The sequence below is a fragment of the Erinaceus europaeus genome, chromosome 8 (genome assembly GCF_950295315.1).
Source record: "Erinaceus europaeus chromosome 8, mEriEur2.1, whole genome shotgun sequence".
NCBI classification, from domain to species: domain Eukaryota; kingdom Metazoa; phylum Chordata; class Mammalia; order Eulipotyphla; family Erinaceidae; genus Erinaceus; species Erinaceus europaeus.
Window position 1 is genome coordinate 93,261,414 of NC_080169.1, and position 15,336 is coordinate 93,276,749.

Here is a 15,336-nt window from a genome sequence, read left to right on the forward strand (position 1 = left end):
AAAAAAAAAAAGAGAGGCGGGTAAAAGGAAAACCTCTATAGTGTACAGAAGAGGATTTGACCATACCACTCAGGTCTCGGGCCCTAAATTCATGAGTCTTCCTGAAACAATTTATCTTTATTTTATATTTTTAATCAAAACACTGCTCAGTTCTCTACCAGAGACTGGAATGGTACCTTAGACTGGTACCTGGAACAGAAGTCTTTTTATATAATTATTTTTCTATCTCCCTGACCCTCACACTTTTGAAGCAGTTTTGAATAAAGCCTACAGTGACACAAAACACAAGTAAGCATATATATCACATCTCCTTTCCCTATTATTTAACTGCAGTAAGTGCAAGCACATGCTTTACAATCCTTTTCCTTATTGTTGAAAATTGGTAAAGAGTTTATAATGGTGTTGATCAAATGTCTGACCTGAAAATTGGTGAAGAGCAACAAAGAAATTACTAAACTAGACCCCTGGGGAAGAGGCCAAAAATTGGGATGAAAGAAATAAAGATTATTCTCAATTATATAGTAAAAATTCAACCTGCCCACAGCATGGCCAATCATAACTGAATCATTTATGGATACAAAGAGGGGAGTATCTGAATTTACAAAAAAAAAATTCACCCTTTTCACAAAGAAAAGATAAATCCTCTGTTCTAAGAGAGTCATTGCAAATGCTGTACTCTGCCACTTTGAGGAGAATTTGTGTTTCTTTTTGAGAGCATGAACTTTTTTCTCTCTTTTTAAAAATATTTACTTGTTTATTCCCTTTTTTGCCCTTTTGTAGTTATTATTGTTGTCATTGTTGTTGGATAGGACAGAGAGAAATGGAGAGAGGAGGGGAAGACAGAGAGGGGGAGAGAAAGATAGACATCTGCGGACCTGCTTCACCACTTGTGAAGCAACTCCTCTGCAGGTGGGGAGCCAAGGGCTCAAACCCAGATCCTTGCGCTTTGCGCCATATGCTATTAACCCGCTGTGCTATTGCCAGACTCCGGAACATGAGCTTTTCTTTCCCTTCTTGCTCAAAGAATAAACTGCTTCTTTTCCAATTCTGTTTTCTTGCTTGTTATGTTTACTTATTACCTAATGAGCTGGACTGAACTGTTGACTACAGCAGTGAGCCCAGTCTCCTTTGTTTGTTCTCAGCATATTGAGTTTACATGTGCTTGGTTTAGTGGATAACAGATTATGTTTTCTCATTTTAATTAAAACAGCCCTCCCATAATGTGCATATGGCTTTAAATGGCTTCTATGAGGAAATTGCCTATGAAAACAATGCCAAATTAAACAGCAAGAAAATGTAAGAGGAGATATGTCTCCTAATCCTAGAATGAACTCTTCATGAGAATTTAGCGAAACTCTAATCCACAATAAAGTTACCAACTCAGAGGAGTTGGCAATAAAATTGCAGTTATCAACAGAACTCCTTGAAATATAATTTGTAGCCAATGTAGCTAATAAACCGTTGTTTATATGTTGTAAATTGTATTATTAATGTATGCAAGAGAAACATAGTGAACAGAAAGATTTAAGAATTAGTACTTCAAACATGAAGAGGCTTCATAAAAATGTTATAATTTTAGAAATGTTGAAAATCATGATTAAATCCAGGCGTTATTTTTACAAAATCTAAATTATCCTAAATGTTAAATATTTAGGTCCTTCAGTTGCAATATTTTAATGAAGAGCAGAAATATATAGTGCATATCTATATATAATATATCATTGGAAAACATTTTTGTTCTGTTTGTTAGAGGTAGTCACTATTGAAACAAATCAAAATGGTGGAGTTCTTGTGACAGAGTCTATTATGTTGAAAATCATGTGACAGGAAAATAGTATGGCTAGTATCATATAAAAGACTCAGCAAGAAGACCTATCTGACCTAAGACCATATACATATGAAGCTATGATCCATGCATGTACATATGATCATGACCAACCACCTTTACCTGTGTAAATCACTAAGACTAAACCAAAAGTGTACATATGGATTATCTAATCACAGATGATTTAGGTATGGCTAAAGAAGATTATAAAAACACAAAGTTTGATTGACTTTAGGGTTCATTTTACTCCTTCAGAAATTCCCTCATCTCCTTATTTTGGAAGGAAAGTATACTATTTCTTACATAAGATACCCATAATTCTTTTTCTGATAAGCTTTATTTTAGCATTTGTCTTAACAACTTGTAAGCCTTATCTTAAAAAAATGTTTTTTTTAACTCATTGACAGTTCTCATTTTTGGTTAAATATTTCTTATAATGTAAGTAAAAAAACTGAAAGACCTTAAAGGAGACATGGATTACTGGGTAACATTTTTATGGTGGTAAAAAAAGGATGAAGTAAATATAGATAATATTGCATATAACATAGTCAATTTTTCTATTCAGCCCAGTGACAAATACATCTTTAACCAAAGAAAAAAAGATTATCTATAAAACAATAGTGATTTGACTGACAGCTAAATAATGGTAACCACAAACATATATTTCAGGAAAAATAAAAGTCTTTGTACCAAATAAAACTGAGACTTTACCACCACATGTCACTCTGAACTATATTCAAAAGATGTATTCAGGCAGTGCTGTTAAAATATTTTAAAATCTATCTATAAACTGATTTTTAAAAGTAAGGAATATACTATGAATGTAAGTACAATAACAATGATACTCTTAGGAAGAAGCCAATATCTTTTTGACTTGAAGATTTAAGTTTATTCTGTTGTAAAATAAGCTAGAGATGGAAAATTCCTACACTCTATCTTCTGTAGGGAATTATTCATGGAAACACTCATCAAGTTGAATACAGTAAGGAAATGCTGACATAAAGAAAAAAACAAAATATAATGCCTCCTTGAAAACTCCTAACCATGAGTAATTTTAAACATAAATTGATGTTACCTGTGTTTAGAAAGAAAAATACTAGTATAACTGAAAGGTCTTCTAGGGAGCCAAAACCCAGGATTTACAGAATTCCCAAAGAAGTTCAAGGAAAATTAGCATTTTAATACTTTAAATTTCGAGGCTTGCAAGAAAATAGGTCAATAAATGTGAAAATAAGCAGAAAACAAAGCTATATTAAAGAGGAAGAAAGTCATAGGACTTTATCCATTAGTGTTATTAGACATAGAATTTAGACAAATTTATCTAGAGTGAGCAAGATTAGAGAAGGGATTAAAATAAGAGAAGGAAGAGACTATAAGACAAATTTTACATAGACAAGTTGGGGCTGGAAAGATAGCTCACCTGTTAGGGTGCATGCTTAGCAATGACCCAGATTTGAGCACAGGAACCATATGAGGAGTTCCTTTTGCACTGAGGGAAGCTTTAGTGCTATGATCTCTCTCTCTCTCTCTCTCTCTCTCTCTCTCTCTCTCCATCTGAATGAAAAAGTAGGCCTAGAAGTGGTAAAATCACACATGAATAAGATCCTGCCTACTGACAAAAAAAGACAAGAAGAATTTATATAAATTAAAATTTAAATGATGGAATTAGAAATAATAAATGGTTTAAACAACAAACTAGACAAAGCTGAGGGGAGAATTAATTGTTGACTGCTAACTCTAATAATTTCAATAAAAGCACTATGGAGCACAATTCTCCCCACATTTTTTTTAATGTTCTTGTGTCTTATTTTTAGATATTATACATTTTCCAGAAAATTTTCATTTCTGTCCTGTGTTCATATTACATATTGTTCATTCTCATGTCCTATTTGTATTATTGTGCTTCATCAAGCAGAAGACCAAGGACAAATGACATCATCTACAAAGAAATAGAACTTCAGTAATTAGACAAATGACATGCAAAATAAACTAAAAGCAAACAAGCATGATTACTGAACATGGAGAATTACTATCACAAACCAGCCTGTAAAATTAATAATAAGCATAGAAAAATTTCCTAGATCAACACCAAATATTCTCAGCCTCTTTCCACTTGCCTTTCCTACACCTCTGTCTGCTGCACTTGTCTGGTCAGTGTATTGGTGTATTGCTTCCCTTTGCCTTCTACTTTCTCCTCTATTGTAGGTGAATCCCCTAATAAATAATCCCTTTGCTTTCTTTAATACTTTGTTATGAACTCCCCCCCCCTTACTAGACCAGTTATAAGCACAAAACACAAATGGTAAGTATTGATTACAAGAAGCATCAAGAAACATGGATGACAAAGTAAGACTGTTAATATGTGATAACTGATGATCTAAAGGAAATACTGACTGAGGAGGACATCAAGATAATCTAATGCTCATCTGTGAGAGGAATCTCTTAAAATATTGACACGTTTGCACAGAAACCAGTCTATATCCAGAAAAACAGTTGATACAAAGGGGGACATAGGAAAAGTCACAAAGAAGAGAGTAGATGTAAGACTGTGTTCCAAAGATAAATTGCATTATATCTCCAACTGAAACTTTGCCTGGACACATTCTGCTGGTAGTCAGCAGCGGTATCATTAACTCTGAGCCAGTTTTGTGGCTCCATCCACTCATCTCTGCAATAGAAATTTTAGAGAAGCTCCATCGTACGCACTTGCTTCCCATTTAGCTTCTATAGGAATCTCTCTGGCATGTTTCTCTTGTAAGGCCTTTATACACTAGCACCATTTGTGCATGTGTGTGTGTAAGTTTTGCTGTTTTGGGTTTCAGTGTATTTCCTTTCTTGTGCATGTGTTCACCACTGAGACCTCCAACCCTATGCATCTTTGCCAGATAACACTAAAGCTCTCTTTGGTAGGTGGCACCATCTATCTCTGACATCTTGAGCATTCCCACGATCTCATACCAGTATGATAATCCTGACTGGAAGTGATATCTCAAATAATCTGAATTTAAGAATAAGACTTACCACTATTTCTTCTAAGCAATTCTGATTGTATGAGTTATCATCTATCAGTCTGAACCATGACAACCTCACCTTTGCACTACTGAGATAACCTCAGATGTTAACCAGTTTTTATCAAGACAAATCCAGGACAACTCATACCAAATCAACAAAGGAAACTGGAAAACTAGAAATTACTAGTCTCAAATCACATAGCAGAAGAAAAATAGATTTAGAGACCATTAAAGCAGTGGACTGCACTAGCAATCTCCCTTAATTAAAAGAGAGAGAGGGAGAGAGAATGAAGACAACATCAGAGACCTCTGGGACAGTGTTGAAAAGAACAACATCCACATCATAGGTTATCCATAGGGAGAAGGAGGAAATAAAAAGGAAGAAGATTTTTAAATGAGATAATAACACAGAACTTCCCTAATCTGACCATTAGAAAAGTGATACAAATCTAAGAAACCCAAGGAAGGGTGGTAGCACAAAGATGGTGGTAGCACACACAGCAAAGCACACTTCTTCTTCTAGCGTTTGCCAAGCACACTAATCTTATAGCATACAGGGACCCAAGTTCAAGCTCCCAGTAACCCCCTGAAGTAGAGGAGATTCACAAATGATGAAGCAATACTGCAAGCTGGTTTCTCTCTTTCTCTCTCTCTCTTTCTCCCTCCCTCTTCCTCTCCCTCACTCATACCCTCCCTCATTCCCTTCCCTTTTAATTTCTGTCTCTACCCAAAATAAATATCTTTCTAAAAAAGAAACCTAAAAAATTCCCAATAGAATTAACCCAGATGTACTTACACAAAAACATGTCAAGATTAAATTGAAAAATATGAAAGAAAAAGTAAGGATCCTGAAAGCAGCAAAAGAAAACTCACATTTATCTATAAAGGGAAACTCCTAAGATTAAAACAGCAGATTTCTTAACAGAAACAATAATGGCAAGAGAATGACAAGATAATCACAGTAATAATCACAATAATAACTCCATGAGAAAGACATTCATCTAAGCCAGATTTTCATTTAGACAAATTGGAAAGATGGAGACCTTTTCAGAAAAAGGATGTTGAAGAAATCTATCACTATCAAACCTACTCTACAATAAATTATTTTAAAAAATGTTTATTTATTTATTTTCTCTTTCATTGCCCTTATTGTAGTTATTATTGTTGTTGTTATTGATGCTGTTGTTGTTGGTTAGGACAGAGAGAAATGGAGAGAGGAGGGGAAGACAGAGAGGAGGGGAGAAAGATAGACACCTGCAGACCTGCTTCACCACTTGTGAAGCGACTCCCCTGCAGTGACGAGCTGGGGGCTCAAACCGGTATCCTGCCAGTCCTTGTGCTTTGCACCACCTGCACTTAACCTTCTGCGCTCCTGCCCAACTCCCGAATTTTTTTTATTATTTATTTTCCCTTTTGTTGCCCTTGTTGCTTTATTGTTGTTGTAGTTATTATTGTTGTTGTTGTTGTTGATGATGCCGTCGTTGTTAGATAGGACAGAGAGAAATGGAGAGAGGAGGGGAAGACAGAGAGGGGGAAAGATAGACACCTGCAGACCTGCTTCACTGCCTGTGAAAAGACTCCCCTGCAGGTGGGAAGCCTGAAGCTCGAACTGACATCATTAAGCTGGTCTTCCGCCAGGTGCACTTAATCCACTGCGCTACCGCCGGACCCCTCTACAAGAAATTCTAAAGGAACTTTTATAAAATGAAGTAAGAACTCACTAAATGTAAGATAATTATACATAAATATCTTAGATTCATAATCCCACTAAATGTAAGTGGATTGAATTTACCCATTGCAAGGCACAGAGTAGAAAAATGAATCAAGAAACAAAACCCAACCATGTACTGTTTGCAGAAGTCTCATATAATTTAATTGGCCAAAGATGACTCAAGGTTCAAGTTTGGAAAACAAGTATACAAGGTAATGGACCACAAAAAGTAGGGCAAGGACAGCCATATATGACACAATAGGCTATAAAATAGGCAAAATAATAAAAGGTGAGGATGTAGATTAAACAATACTTCTAGATTCATTCCATCAAGAGGATTTACATAATTAATATCTATGACCAAATGAAGGCGCACCAAGATAAGCAAAGCAACATTTATTATAACTGAAGAGATACATTAATAACAGTATGGAAAAAATACTAGTATGGAATAATATTATAATACTGTAACAAGATAGTATGGACCTTTAATACTCCTCTATCCCAGTCAGATCAACCAGGGCATAAATGTTCAGCCTAAATAAAGTTAAAAAATATTAGAGTAAAAATTTATTTTTATAAGGGAGACATCTATAGGGATGTCTTTTTATTCTTTAATATATTAGTATTTTAAATTTATTAATTTTAAATTTATTTTATAGAGGAGATACTTTTTATAAGGACACATAAATAATGAAAGCATAAGTATAGAAGAAATGTCAAGTAATCAAGTAAACTAAAGATAGTTGGCACTGGTATATTGTTATCAAACAAATAAATTCTAAGACCAAAAACGATGACTATACACAAAAAAGATCACTGAAAATTGGTAAAGGCATTAATTACCCAAGAAAAATAAACAAATACACACTCTAAACTTATAGGGACACAATACTATAGTTTAAACGGCTTATAAATAACATGGATGATGGGGGAGATAGGATAGTGCTTACGCAATGACACTCTCATGCCCAAGGCTCCAAAGTCCCAGGTTCAGGCCCTTCCACCACCAGAAACAGAGCTGAACAATGCTTGTGAAAGAAAAAAAGTTAAAAGAAAAAAGAAAAAGAAAGGAAATGCATTGAAACCAAAATAGCTCAAACTATAAAGACTTAAAGATATAAATAGATATAGCATATAATAAAGATATTAAGTGGAGGGGTGGGGGCAAACTGAGTTAAGCACACATAGTACAAAGTGCAAGTACCTGAGCAAGGATCCCTGAGCAAGGATCCCAGTTCTAGCCCCCGGCTCCCCACTAGCAGGGAGATCTATTTACAAGTGGTGAAGCAGTTCTGAGGTGTCTATCTTTTTTTTCTTTCTCTATCTTCCTGTTCCCTCTCAATTTCTCCCTGTCATATATGTATATGTAATATATATAAAAGTAGAAAAAATAGCCACAGGAGCAGTGGATTTGGAGTGCAAGCAATTAGCCCCAGTGATAACCCTGGAGGCAATAAAATAAAATAAAATAAAATAGATGTTAACAGAATATGGTTAACTCATAGAAAAGTTCCACATGCAAACTTGAACAAACAGGCATTTAGGAAATATTGCACCTAATAAATTGAGATTATATAGATAGTTTAAACACAATAATATTTTCATTATACTTAACTATGGGTTAGCAATAAATCTGTTTCAGTAAGTTTTATATAGTAACAGCTTCTGATTACTATATAGATCAGTTTCTGACCACAGTAAAGGTAAAAATTGAACCAGATAAGTTTGCTATAAGTCTTCATCCTAAGTTTTCATCCTAAATTGGAACATTGTATACACCATTTTATTTATTATACTATTCTTAATTTTTCTCTGTAACATTTTGTTTTGGTACAGGTGAAAAATTTTTTATAGTCAAAATGTATAAAAACTATTTGGGACAAAAGATATGCTTTCTTTTGCATAGAAAAATATTGCTGAGGATTTTAAGAGATAAAATCCTGTTTTAGAATTGATTATACAGTGTGGGAGTTTTGCTGCACTGTTAGAGGAAAGTACAGATGCTTCCAACATGGCTTAACATTATTGATACATTATTTGGAGATAATGTATCAATAATATAAAATTTAAAGATAAGATAAATTTAAAGATAATTTTTGATAAGTCAAAAATTAAAGATACATGGGGAAAGTTACCATCAACAAACACTTCTGTAACAACAAAATGTTATTGTGTAAACAGCTAAGTATAGTCATCAATAGAGCTTCTGCGTTGAAATAAAATCACAAATCAGTCATAAGGTCACATTTACAGATTGCTGCTGTGGTTCCCTCTTATACAAATAAATGTCAAATAAATTCTATACTCAGAAGTGAATTTTTATACCAAATGTTGTCAGCCAGTTCCTTCTTCTCTTAGACCATACCTAGTACATTTTCAGATTGATTAGGTTTTGCCTATTCTATCTAGCCATTTACCATCACTCTAGTCTAGGCATTTTGTAGAGGTCAAGGGGTTCCCATATATGTCAGAAATAACATCTTTTCTCCATATATAACACTAGTGATAATAAAATGTACATGTTCTGAGTAAAATAAAATCATTACCCAGAAATTTTATTAAAGAGCAGAATAGTTATAACTTTGTTTCGCCGTCAGGGTTTTCACTGGGGCTCGGTGCCCAGCACTATGAATCCACTGTTCCCAGAGGCCATTTTCCCCATATTGTTGTCACCCTTGTTGTCTTATTATTGTTATTGTTGTCATTGCTGTTCTTGTTGTTGGATAGGACAGAGAAAAATCGAGAGAGGAGGGGTGAGATAGAGCGACAAACACCTGCAGACCTGTTTTACCACCCTTGAAACAACCCCCTTGCAGGTGGGGTGTTTGGGGCTCGAACTGGGATTCTGACTCTGGTCCTTGCATTTCGCGCCATGTGCGCTTAACCGGCTGCGCTACTGCCCAGCCCCCAGTCATTACTTTTAAAAGTCCAACTTTAGCTTACTGAAGAGAGAGAAAATGGCCAAGTTGAAAATGAACAAGTGAAGTGCACAGACTCATTTATAAGTAAGATCTGAGTACTCCAAGAAAAACATGATGACACAGTTAGCAATACTGAACTGGACAACTGAAATGTGACAAGAGTAAAACTAAAATTTACACACACACACACAGGCATGATAAATATGTGAGTTGATGAATGTCAAAATATTTCACCATGCATATCTTCCTTAAATTATCTGGTTGTAGACCATAAATTTACACAATCTTTCCTTTCTATGGAAGAATAATTGAAAAATTATAAGATATTTAAAATAAACAATGTGATCTACACATATTTATATTTCAAAGCAATTAATCCTATACAATCTATCAATACCTTCATCACGTATAGATATTTTTTTAATGGGACAATCCCTATAGAATTTAAATCGAACAATAGTGTTTTCAATAAGGTTTTACAGGAGATTCCAAGACCACTATTTTTTTTTTAACCCCAGCAATGCTCAACTCAGCTGTTAGTGATTGAATCTGCAACCTCTCACATTCAAATCCTACACTATCTCCTCAGTCCTAAGGTCTTATTTTATAGCTAAAACCCTAATCATTTAATTTTTTTTCCTTTTTTTATATTTTATTTTATTTATTTATTCCCTTTTGTTGCCCTTGTTGTTTTATTGTTGTAGTTATTATTGTTGTTGTCGTTGTTTGATAGGACAGAGAGAAATGGAGAGAGGAGGGGAAGACAGAGAGGAGGAGAGAAAGATAGACACCTGCAGACCTGCTTCACCGCCTGTGAAGCGACTCCCCTGCAGGTGGGGAGCCGGGGTTCGAACCGGGATCCTTATGCCGGTCCTTGTGCTTTGCGCCACCTGCGCTTAACCCGCTGCGCTACAGCCCGACTCCCCATTTAATATTTTTTTTTACCTCTCCTTATTTTCTCCACTCCCTCACCCTCTGGCAATCACTTTTCAAGTCTTTCTGTGAATCTGACCTTTTAAAACAGTTATTTATTTTTTTACATATATCCTATGTAGTATATATCTCTCTCTGACATATTTTTCTTAGCAAAATGTTTTTCATCATGTACAATATTGAAATGGTGTGTGTGTGTGTGTGTGTGTGTGTGTGTGTGTGTGTTTGTCAGTTACCTTTACTCAGTGCCATACATTTAGCTATTAAAAAAAATGCTGCAACAGACATGGCAGTTTAGATATCTCATTGAAATTATACTTGTTTTCATTTCAATCAAGGAAATGAAATTATATGTGTTTTCATTTCCTTTGATGCATGTGTATCTTACAGTGAGCTTACTACATCATTTGGTAGTTCTAGCTTTGATTTTTTGTAAAGGAATCACTGTACTATTTTTAATAGTGGCAGAACCAGTTAACACCCTCACTAGCAGTGCACAAGACTCCCTTCATTTCATTTCCTCATCACTTGTTATCACTCACTTTTTTGATGGTAGTTGTGTAGTAGACCGCCTCTGCTTCTTTCAGTTACAGGATTTGGTTGAAGTAGATGAGTAAGATATCTATGTTAGCTAAACATGATTGAGAGAGGATGTGGCAACTTATACACATGTTTGATCTTTGGCTATCAGAATTAATATCTCTTTGTTTGCCATAATTAATATTTCCAGTTCCTGATATCATGGACTATGTTTACTGTTGTACGATTTTTTTGAATTTGTGTAAAACATTGAAAAATATTGTCTTGTAGAATTTGATTTTCAGTAATAAGAATTTTCTTCCCAAACTAAAAACCTATTTAAAAGCAAGATTCAATCTGTTAAAGAAAAAATTTTCCTTTGAATTCTTCCCTTTGGGTAATCACAAATTGTATAAGATGAATGGGAAACAATGATTTCAAACCTTTCATTAAAAGCATGCTGATTTTCAAATTCTTCTCATTTGAAGATGCCTAGAGGTTCATAAATTGAGCCTAGTGTAAAATTCTGGGATATCTCTTTCAATAATACTACTGCTTGAAAGGAAGGGAAAAGTTCAGCAACTTGATACTACTATTAGTATATAAAATTTATTTTTGAATTTTCAGAACTTATTTTTCATGAACACAATACAAGTGATGATTTATCTCTCAGTTGCTCTGCTGGACTCTGACAAATATATTCCTGCATTCACTATCATTTTACTTTTTTGTCTTCACCTGTCTTTGTTTTTTCTCTAAAATACTAAGCCTGCGGATCTAATCACAGCATGGTGATTATAATTCATAGTAACAAACTTAAGGGTAAATATATCCTTTCAAATTAGCACTTTCAGGTTCTTTGGATATATGCCTAGGTGAACAATTACTAGATGGCAAAGCATTTCCATTTCTATTTGTTAAATACTCTCCAAGCCGTTTCCCACAGTGACTGCACTAGTTTGCATTCTCATCAACAGTATATGAGGGTTCCTTTTTCTCCACATCCTTCCCAATACAATGGCCAAAATATGGAGCAAACTAAATGCTCAAGGACCAGTGATTTCATAAGAAAAAATTAATGGATCTATTCAGCAGAGCATTACTCTGCAATTATAAAATATGGATTGTACCACTTGGAACAACATGGATGGGCTCGGAAGTGATTATGCTAAGTGAAATAAGTAAAGAAGTGAAGGACAAGTACCATGTGGCTTTGCTCATATTTGGAATATAGAGGACTAAAGCAAATTAATTTGCAAAATAAAAGCTAAAGGAACTCTTTCTTGAGGTTTGTGAAAAGTGTGGTGGCTATATTAGACAGAGGGGCACATAACTTTTTATAAAACACTGAAAAATCATTAATAAAAGCTGAAAATTATTTTTTGAAAGTTGTAAAGAGAACTTGTCTTAAATTTTCTCACTATAACTAAATAGTGACATTCATCTAACAAAATGGAAGTGTTAATTAAGGCTGCTATGGTAATTTATTTGCAATATATAGGAGCATCATATCAATATGTTATTCAATCTAAACCTGTACAATGTCATATTTCAATTAAAATTTAATAAAAACTAAAAAAGAGTTAACTAAATGCCTAGTTTTATCCTTTAGACTTTATGTTTGATTTTCATACTATAGCTTATATAACACATGAATTATTCTAACATAGCCATCAGTTAAGAAAATATAATATTACTACCATGATTTCAGCCTGACTTCCCTGGGCAAACAACCTCGCCAATGTGTCTTAGAATCCCAGCTCCCCATAATCCTGCCCTACTATGGAAAGATAGAAACAGGCTGGGGCTGTGGATCAACCTGTCATTGCCCGTGTTCAATGGAGAAGCAGTTACAGAAGCCAGACTTCCCACCTTCTGTATCCCCTAAAAATCTTTGGTCCATACTCCCAAAGGGATAAAGAATATGGAAGTTACCCGTGGAGGGGATGGAAAATGGAAATCTGGTGGTGGGAATTGTATGGAATTGTACCCCTGTTACCTTACAATCTTATTAATCATTAGTAAGTCACTAATAAAAATTCAAAGTATAAAAGAAAGAAAATATAATCACACTTATTCATTAACTCAGCAAATAGTTACTCAAAGTTTACTCCATGATAGTTACTGTTTCAGATATTTGAGATTCAAATAAGTAACTGAGCCTCAAATTTCTTCTACTAGGATTATTGAATTATAGCATAAAGTGAAAAATTAAATTATGTGAATTAAATCATTTATAAATAGTTCGTGTAAACTTTAAGAAAAGTAGGATAGATTTAGGAGGTTAGGAAAGAAAACATATTGGTTGCAATGACTATGGGTGGTTATCATGGGGAGATACGTGTTATCATGGCAAGTTGTACCTATGTGTCAACAACTGTACTATAAACCATTATTGCCCCAATAAAGTGATTTACAAAAAAGAAAATAAGTGGTGAAGATTGACCTCATCAAAGTGGTAATATCTGAATAAATGTTAAGAGTAGATTTTTTTTTTTTTTGCCTCTAGGGTTATCACTGGGATCTGTGCCTACATTACGAATCCACTGCTCCTAGAAGCCATTTTTTTCATTTTGTTACCTTTGAAGATTGGATTTATTTTTTATGAGAGAGATATAGAGAAAAAAAAGTACTGTTTCACCGTACATAATGTGCTATTCATTTTGTTTATGTTGATGTGATATCCAGGATCAAATCCATGACTGCACATGAAAGCCAAATACAGTCACCTCCCCTAAAAGTGCAGTTCTTAATCAATATAATGATCACTAATTTTAGTATTATTTAATGGCAGTTATTTCTTTAATTTATTGGGAACTTTCTGTTTAATATGCAAAAACTTTTGCAATGGTCAGTGCATATGTTATTGCCCATAGAGACATTTAATCCTTAAAAATGAAATAAGGGGGCAAAGGGTTGGCAAACTTCATTGAGTGTGCATATGTCCACGTGCAAGGACTGAGATTCAAGCTTTGCTCCTCACGTGCAATTGAGAAGATTCATAAGTGATGAAGCAGTGCTGCAGATGCCTATCTCTCCCTTCCTTTCTTTTAAATTTTATAGGTAATTGATTTACATACAGAATTACATGTCAACAGGTGTATAATTCCATATAGTTCAACCTACCATCAGAGTTCTGAATCCCCAATCCCTCCACTGAAAGCCACCTCAGTTCTCCCAGGTTATAGACATGGGTTAACCATCATCTCTACAACTATCTGTCTACATCATTTGTACATAATTGCCCCCTTTTTTCTTCCAGGTATAGCACTCTCTTTCCTTCTAAGCCACACATAGACTCCATCTTAATGTCCCTCTCCTCCCCCTACCTTAAGTTCTGATGGAACTGGAATTCAGATTCCTTTTATCTTCTTCCTCGTCACTTCTCCCCTACTCGGTGTATAGATCAAAATTGGTTTTGGGTTTCAGAAGGTAGGAATTCTGCCTTCTGTAATTGCTTCTCCACTGGACGTGGCTGTTTCTATCATTCTCTATTGGAGTTCAACACTAAAGAAACGAGGATCCAGGACACATTGGTGAGGTTGTCTGGCCAGAGAAACCAGGATGGAATCTTGTCTCCCTTTCTATGACCCATTCTACTTCATTTTCTCTCTGTTTCTATCCAATAAAATGAGTAGATAAAACACTTACATTAAAAAAATAAGAATGAAATAAGCATATAACTTCAGTAATGGAGAAACATCAATTGTTTCAAATTGACTTAACTATATCAGTAAAAAGATTTTAAGTGAATAGGGGAAAAGAATCCCTAGTTTCTTACTATACTAATGGAGAGTCACATTTATAGAACTGTGATAATTTTCACTGGAAATCAAATGCAATATTTTTAGCTTAGATGTATCAAAATGGTACAAGATACTAAAAAAATCAAAGCCCTTAATATTTTTCTTCCTCCGTAAGATTTATTATAAAACATTTGCCATCAAAGAAAGAGTTTGGTCTTTATGACATAATTCAAGTTCAAAACCCAAAAAAAACAGAATTTATTTTTAAGTAAACAGACTAACTCAAGAAGAAAACAAAAGAACATTGCTATGCTATAATAATGCATAGTATATTCTTCCACATAACCATTTGGTGTTAATTTATCTAGTTAAAATTTGGCAATTGAAAGGTGCCATTTTTTCTAAATAATATAGCACTATACATACAATATGTTTATTGTTGAAAAGAGTTATAATTGCTAAAAATAAAAATGTGTTAAAATATGGTATGTAAAATAATATATTTCTGTGATCTCTTATAAATAATACTTTTGCAGAGCAAAAAGCTTTTATTTAATTTTTACATAAAAATATTTTTTTCTGAATAAGGTTCTAGAAATATCATAGAATCAGAATTCAAAGATCTTGTATTCCTCTTCAGCTTTCTGTTTGTACTACTTAAAATGAT

The 15,336-nt window shown here is 34.2% G+C and overlaps 1 protein-coding gene and 1 non-coding gene across 3 annotated transcripts in view; one reads left to right on the forward strand and one right to left on the reverse strand.

Moving 5' to 3' along the window:
• Nucleotides 1-15,336, reverse strand: part of SLC13A1 (solute carrier family 13 member 1) — a 120,908-nt gene that overhangs the window by 49,742 nt on the left and 55,830 nt on the right. The window lies entirely within an intron of this gene.
• Nucleotides 392-459, forward strand: LOC132540094 (small nucleolar RNA SNORD78). The gene has a single exon (XR_009551358.1). It is a non-coding gene; the product is annotated as a small nucleolar RNA SNORD78 (small nucleolar RNA).